General features: G+C 34.1%; 1 long non-coding RNA gene across 1 annotated transcript; it reads left to right on the forward strand.

The window, feature by feature from the left end:
- The first annotated feature begins 1624 nt into the window (after positions 1–1624).
- Positions 1625–3647, forward strand: LOC127645757 (uncharacterized). The gene is made up of 4 exons (XR_007970800.1): positions 1625–1889; positions 2931–3022; positions 3380–3437; positions 3607–3647. It is a non-coding gene; the product is annotated as an uncharacterized LOC127645757 (long non-coding RNA).
- Positions 3648–6543: the final 2896 nt, after the last annotated feature.

Here is a 6543-nt window from a genome sequence, read left to right on the forward strand (position 1 = left end):
ATTGCCTTTCTTCAGACTTCATGTCGTTCCAATGCTATTTACAGTATAATCTCTACTTGTTATCCCTTTGTCATTTTCTGTTGAAACTAGACCTGTGGTAAGACCACTTTCTAGTGTACAGTTGTTCCAGCATGTTATGAGTCATCGTGATCTTATCTTTGTTTACATTGGTGGGGAGTCGCTTCTTAAGGTAAATATTATGCTAAAAGAATGTGAATAAATATATGTCATTTCTATGTACAACCTCAATTCCGAAAAAGTTCTGATAGTATGAAAAATGCTAATAAAAACAAAAAGGTAAATTATTATAATTTACAGATTTAAAATGTACAGTAATTTCAAATCAGATGACTACAACACGCTCCAAAAAAGTTGAGACTGGCAATTTGATGAGTTAAAATAACAAAGTAATGTGAAACAGGAGATGTTATACAGGTGAGGCAATCATGTCATTGTATATAAGGAGTCTCCAAAAACAGCCTAGTCCTTCAAGAGCAAAGATCATTTCAGACTTGTCAATTTGCCAACAGATACTTCAGCAAATAATCCAGCACTTTGAGAACAATGTTACCCAAAGACAAATTGGAAGGATTTTTGGCTTTTTATCCTCTACATTGCACAATATACATAAAAAGATTCAAGGAATCTGGTCAAATCTGGTCAAAGACATAATGGATGAATGGGGGAAAATTCCACTTTTTAAATTGAACAAACTTGTGTCTTCAGTGCCCAAATGCTTAATAAGTGTTATAAGAAGAAATGGTGATGTTTCACAGTGGTAAATACTCGACTGTCCCAAATTTTGGAGCGTGTTGCAATCAAATGATTTGACATTTCTGTACATTTTAAAAAGACAAGGAGATCAAGAAAAAACAAGGAAAAACATCATTTAATGTTTAGTTGTAGTGCTTTCAATATAGCAAATGGTGAATATAATTTACAAATCACTCCTTTTGGTTTTTATTAGCATTTTTCATACTGTCCCAACTTTTTCGGAATTGGGGTTGTACAATTATAAAAGTAATTTTGAATAAAATATGTTTTAAATTAAGGGCCAAATGCATTTTGATGACTAATAGACCACGAGCTTGCAGCTAAACTAAATTAGTTTTAGTGTATACTCATTATAGTTATACTCATTTCAGGAGGAATACTATAAAGCTGTAAATGAGTATGTTGTCCACACATATTTCTTAACTGCCTCGGAGGAAATTCTTCCGAAATTAAGATTTGCCTTTTTCTTTGGGGGGAGAAAAAGCTTAAAAACATATTATACTTCAATGTAATCAGAAGAATTACTTAAATACATCAATCTCATTATTTCTTGTCATTATAGGCATTGACTCTGGAGGAAATTCCTGTCATTGCTGTGTTCAAAGTTGGGACGTTTCACCTGTACATTAAAAAGATTTCCAACAGTGCATTTGCAGGACATAACTTCAGTAGGTGAATGTCAGAAGCTGATAGGGACTGTAAGCAGCAAAATGTCTTTGTGTCTTAGCGTCTCAGCTCCAGGCTGTTTCCTCCCATTGCTTCTCGTAGGGTGCCATTCCAATTTGGCGCAGGTGGTAGTGGAATGCCAGGGCATCAAGGCAGAGTGTGACTAGGAAAGGGCACCAATAATGATAATTAGAGAGGCGTGAAGAACGATGCAGCACCCTCAGAACAAACACTAGCCCACAGCAGCCATGTATCCTGAGGGTGTTGATCTGCTGCACTTCCCCATTGTTGAAGAAGGCCTTATGAAACCAGTAGTTTAGCAAAAATGGATCAGCACACTGAACCTGGACTCGGAACACAGCACTGTCAGATGAGTCCTCCACAATATGAATAGTTAGCACATCCATGAAGCTACAAAGACAAGGGATAGTGTGTGGAGACTCCAACAGGTATAATGTATAACAACTTCTAGATTACCTCAAAAGAAATACAGAGTATATAATTATTTCAGAATTAAAAGGTTTGCTCTGTTTGATATTTGAGCACAAATAGTGTTATATTATGACCCTATTACTGCTCACTTTTGTCCTATAACTGCAGAAACATTTCAAACAATCATGCGGTAGTGAATTTTCTCAACAGTTGGCTGGGCATTTGTAATAACCTGTTTTTCATGTACAAATGTAATGATAAATAATTGTTTATATATAGAAAACCTCACTCAGAAAGCAGATTTCATAACATGATCATCCAATAATATGTTGAACTCATAATTCAATATGAAAACTCTTCTCTATTGAATATTATGTATATGTGTGATGCCCAGTCAACACAGACAGTCTTTTAAAATCAGTAAGATGGCAGTGGTCCACTGTTGAGAAGTTTATGAATTACTTACCTGACATTATTTGACTTTACTTAAACGGTCACTTACACTAACAAAGATCAGATGACAATCTTTCGAGCATTGACTGAAAAATAAAAGTTGTGAACATTTCTAAAATATAGTAAATATTGCTGTGAAACTGAAAAATAATGCGTAATTTGAGCATTTAAGACACTGAAGAATATAATTAAAATGTGTATAATATTCAAAAGTAGGCTACAATGAAGCAACAAGTACTTACCCAAAGTTTTGCAATAGATTTCATAACCATTATCACTATAAAAATGGGGTTGTTACCATTCTTCTTCAAATTATGAAAATACGGAGAGAGTGCTCCAGCTTTGTTCTGTCATGTAGCTTATTTTGTCTAGTCTATCATCCAAAACCCTCCATTTAAGTCAACAACTTCAGTGTGTTTGTTTAAGATATTTTGCACAACTGAATGCATAGTCAGTGAACAGAAACAACATGTCTGGTAATAAAATGTTAGATTAATTGTTTCATGTGAAAAGGTATAAAACAGTTTAAGTACTTTGCATATGATGTGGCCTAATGATAACAAAGTAAAAAAAAATTATTACCCCTTTTCTGAACATTTATATAGAATTTCTTGATGACGATCCTGGGTAAATCGAGAGCGTTTCCCCTCATACTTCTAAACTGAAAGCTACAGACTCAACCAGATGGGAGAACTAAGTAAGCTTTTTTATCATCTTAACTTGAGCTAAAACATTAAGATTACTGATTGGTTTATATAAATAGGCCTGTGTGTGTGTGTGTGTGTGTGTGGGTGTGTGTGTTCACACATTTATTTGTACTCTAACCCATCTTAATTAACATACACTACATTATCATTAATTAACACCATTTCTATGATTGCTATCTTTCTGCCACTAGGTTATAAAGCATAATGTTGCCAATTAAGATCTGACATTCATCCAAGACGTGTGTGAAATTGATGCTTTGACAGATTGTGTTTGTTTGAGCATTTGCATACGTGGATAATCTGTTGTATAGCTACAATATTTAACATTTCTCACACTTTCCCCAAAGATAAACATATGGCATTGTTAGTAGTAGATGAGAAGAATCCTTCTGAAGAAAGCATTCGGTAAGAGACTATGCAAAAAGTCTTATTTAAAAAATGTACATAGAAACACTAAAAACCATTACAATAGCCAGTTCTTCCCTATTTTCACACCAAAACTAAAAATATAAATAAAATAATAAAATAAATATATGAAAATAAATAAAATAAAAAATAAATGCTTTCCTTCTAGTTACAGTAACTCTGATGGAAAAGTTGGCTACAGAAAACAGAGATCATTACCAAAAGTAAGTACCAAATGAATATACAGTATATTAGAGACTATTGAAGTGAATGTGATTTATTATGTTAGCTATTTCTTTAATATAAACTAAGACAATCAATATTGAAAATATGCTTTTTTCAGCTAGTGAATAACAGTTTGGTAATAGGAAGGTAATGACTAGATCAACGGTTTAATCATGGAGTGAGTTAAATGGGCTACTTCAGTGGGAACAAACTGAAGTAGAACCATATGTAAAGCCATTTACAGATGCATATCAAACAATAGATTTACAACAGAGGTCTGATTTCTCAGTTTAACTATAAAAATATATACTGTATATATTACTATAACTATAAATGTTCTGTATATATCCTGTATATATAATTTGATTTTGTTCCTCTCCTTTGAGAAGTTGTGATGCCCTCCTTTATTGTACTGAATTTGTCCAATGATGGATAATTATTTATGCCACAAAGTAATATTGAGACCATTGAGGATTTACTTAATTTCCTCAACAGTGTTCTGGATGGCAGAGAAAAGATATAAGAAGTAAGACTTTACTCTTTGTAATGTTTTGTCATATAACTTTCTACTTGTTTAATGCAATGGGTCACTTCTGATAAAATTCCTTTTAAACAAACAGTATTATTGCAGCACGCTTAAGAGACTTTTTCATAAAGCAAAGGCTACTGTGGTGGTAAGCCTGACTCGCATTCTGTATTATTACAGCAGAAGGATAGATTCACTCTTATTAATTAACCCCCCATATTTACTAATACAACAAGCACGGATCACTAAAACCAAAACACACTGCTGATCACATCTTCATCATATATTTACTTGAGGCTAATATTTAGGTCACTGTTGTCTGTTGTCCTAGTAACTAATATAAATCTCTCCGATCTCAGTCAATGTTCCAGGCAGATGATGAGAGACCAGAGGAAGGTACTCTCTTGGCCACAGACAATACTGCAGTACTGTAGATTCAGATGGAAAGAAGGCAATAGAATTGCAGCCTGACGGCAGAGAGAAGACTTCAGAACAAAAGAAACATGATTAACATGGACTGAGAATTTATGGTCATAACCTGGGCGAACAAAATTAGCTGTTTTTGGCATCCATCATTTAAAATGGAACTACATTTTTGAAATTAAATGAATATGAAACAAGTTCTCTAGTTGTTTATACATTGTAAATGTTTATCATTTCATTGTACTTTTTGTTGGAGCTCTCTATGTATTGCAGTTTTTCCCCCATTAAAGGGATTGTTTCACCCAAATGAAAATTCTCTCATGATTTACTCACCCTCCTGGCATCCCAGATGTATGACTTGCTTGCTTCTGATGAAATTATTTTTAAAAGAATATTTCAGCCCTGTAGTTCTTCACAACACAAGTGAATGGGTGCCAAAATGGTGAAACTCCAAAATCCACATAAAGGGAGCATAAAAGTAACCCATATGACTCCAGTGGTTAAATCCGTGTGTTCAGACCAGGGGTTGCAATAACCGAAAATTCTCCGTCATTTACCGATTTTTATTTTTTTAAACATTGACGGATAATTTAAAAAGCTTTCCATCATTTTGACAAAAAAAAATAAAATAAATAAATAAAACTAAACAAGAAAACCACTTAAACCAAGCGCATCTGTTTTGATTACATCTTTCACTCCCACGTTGGATGTGCATGTCCTGCCCCTGTTTATTGCCTGGTATCAACTTATATTTAGGGTGATCCGATCACAAGTAGACAGGCGGCATCGCCTTTGACAGACACATCACCATTTACAACTGCTCTTATATGCATCTCTTTTGACCAAATATTTTCGTATCTTTACATCAGTCATACATCAGTCATTGCAGTATGTCAATATGTTTCTGCATGATAGTGCGTGGGGAAAAATACGCTTAACTTTTCTGCCAATTATAATTGCATTTAATCTTGGTATACTGCAAACATGAAATTTAGAGCGGGATTCTCCTTTATTTTAATGGAGAACCTGTTTTAAATGAGCTTATGTGCTTAATATCAGACACACTGAATTTCAGGGATGTCTGTACATGCAGTGGTTGCACCAGACGGTTATTTCCTTTTCAAGCCACACATAACTGGCAAAGTTTACAAATCATGTTTTATGGCAGCAGTTGATTGACAAGTAGAATTTTCACCCTGGAACTCCTGATACAAAATACTCACGCTTGAGTCATAAATCTGTTAGATATGCTATATGCTATTATAATGGATGCTACACCCCTGAATGTAGCTTCATTATTTATTAAATGAAAAGAAGTAGGCTATGATGGTTAAAAAAATTATAATGTCAGGCATTTTTCAACTCTGTCTGTCAGAGAGATGGATAAAGTTTTTTTTTTTTATTTCTAGCGCAACCTCTGGTTCAGACATGATATGATAGGTGTGGGTGAAAAACAGAACAATATTTAAGTCATTTTTATAATATATTCTCCTCTCTGCTGAGTAGGGGGCGATATGCATTAAGACTGTGAATCACCAAAAAAAGAAAGAAGATAATTTATACTAAACAAAACAACAACAACAACAAAAAACAAAACAGGTTAAATATTGATCTGTTTCTTACCCCACACCTACGATATCACTTCAGAAGACATTGATTTAACCACTGGAGTCATCTGGATTTCTTTTATGTTTCCCTTTTGGACCGTACATTTTTGAGCTTCAGAATTTTTGGCACCCACTCACTTGCATTGTATATACCTACAGAGCTGAGATATTCTATTAAATATATTTATTTGTGTTCAGCAGATGAATGAAAGTCATACACATCTGGGATGCCGTGGGGGTGAGTAAATGATGAGAGAATATACATTTTTTGGGTGAACTATTCCTTTTAGGCCAAGTGTCATAGAGTGCACAAAGCACACTTTGT

The sequence above is a fragment of the Xyrauchen texanus genome, chromosome 6 (assembly GCF_025860055.1).
Source record: "Xyrauchen texanus isolate HMW12.3.18 chromosome 6, RBS_HiC_50CHRs, whole genome shotgun sequence".
Taxonomy (NCBI): domain Eukaryota; kingdom Metazoa; phylum Chordata; class Actinopteri; order Cypriniformes; family Catostomidae; genus Xyrauchen; species Xyrauchen texanus.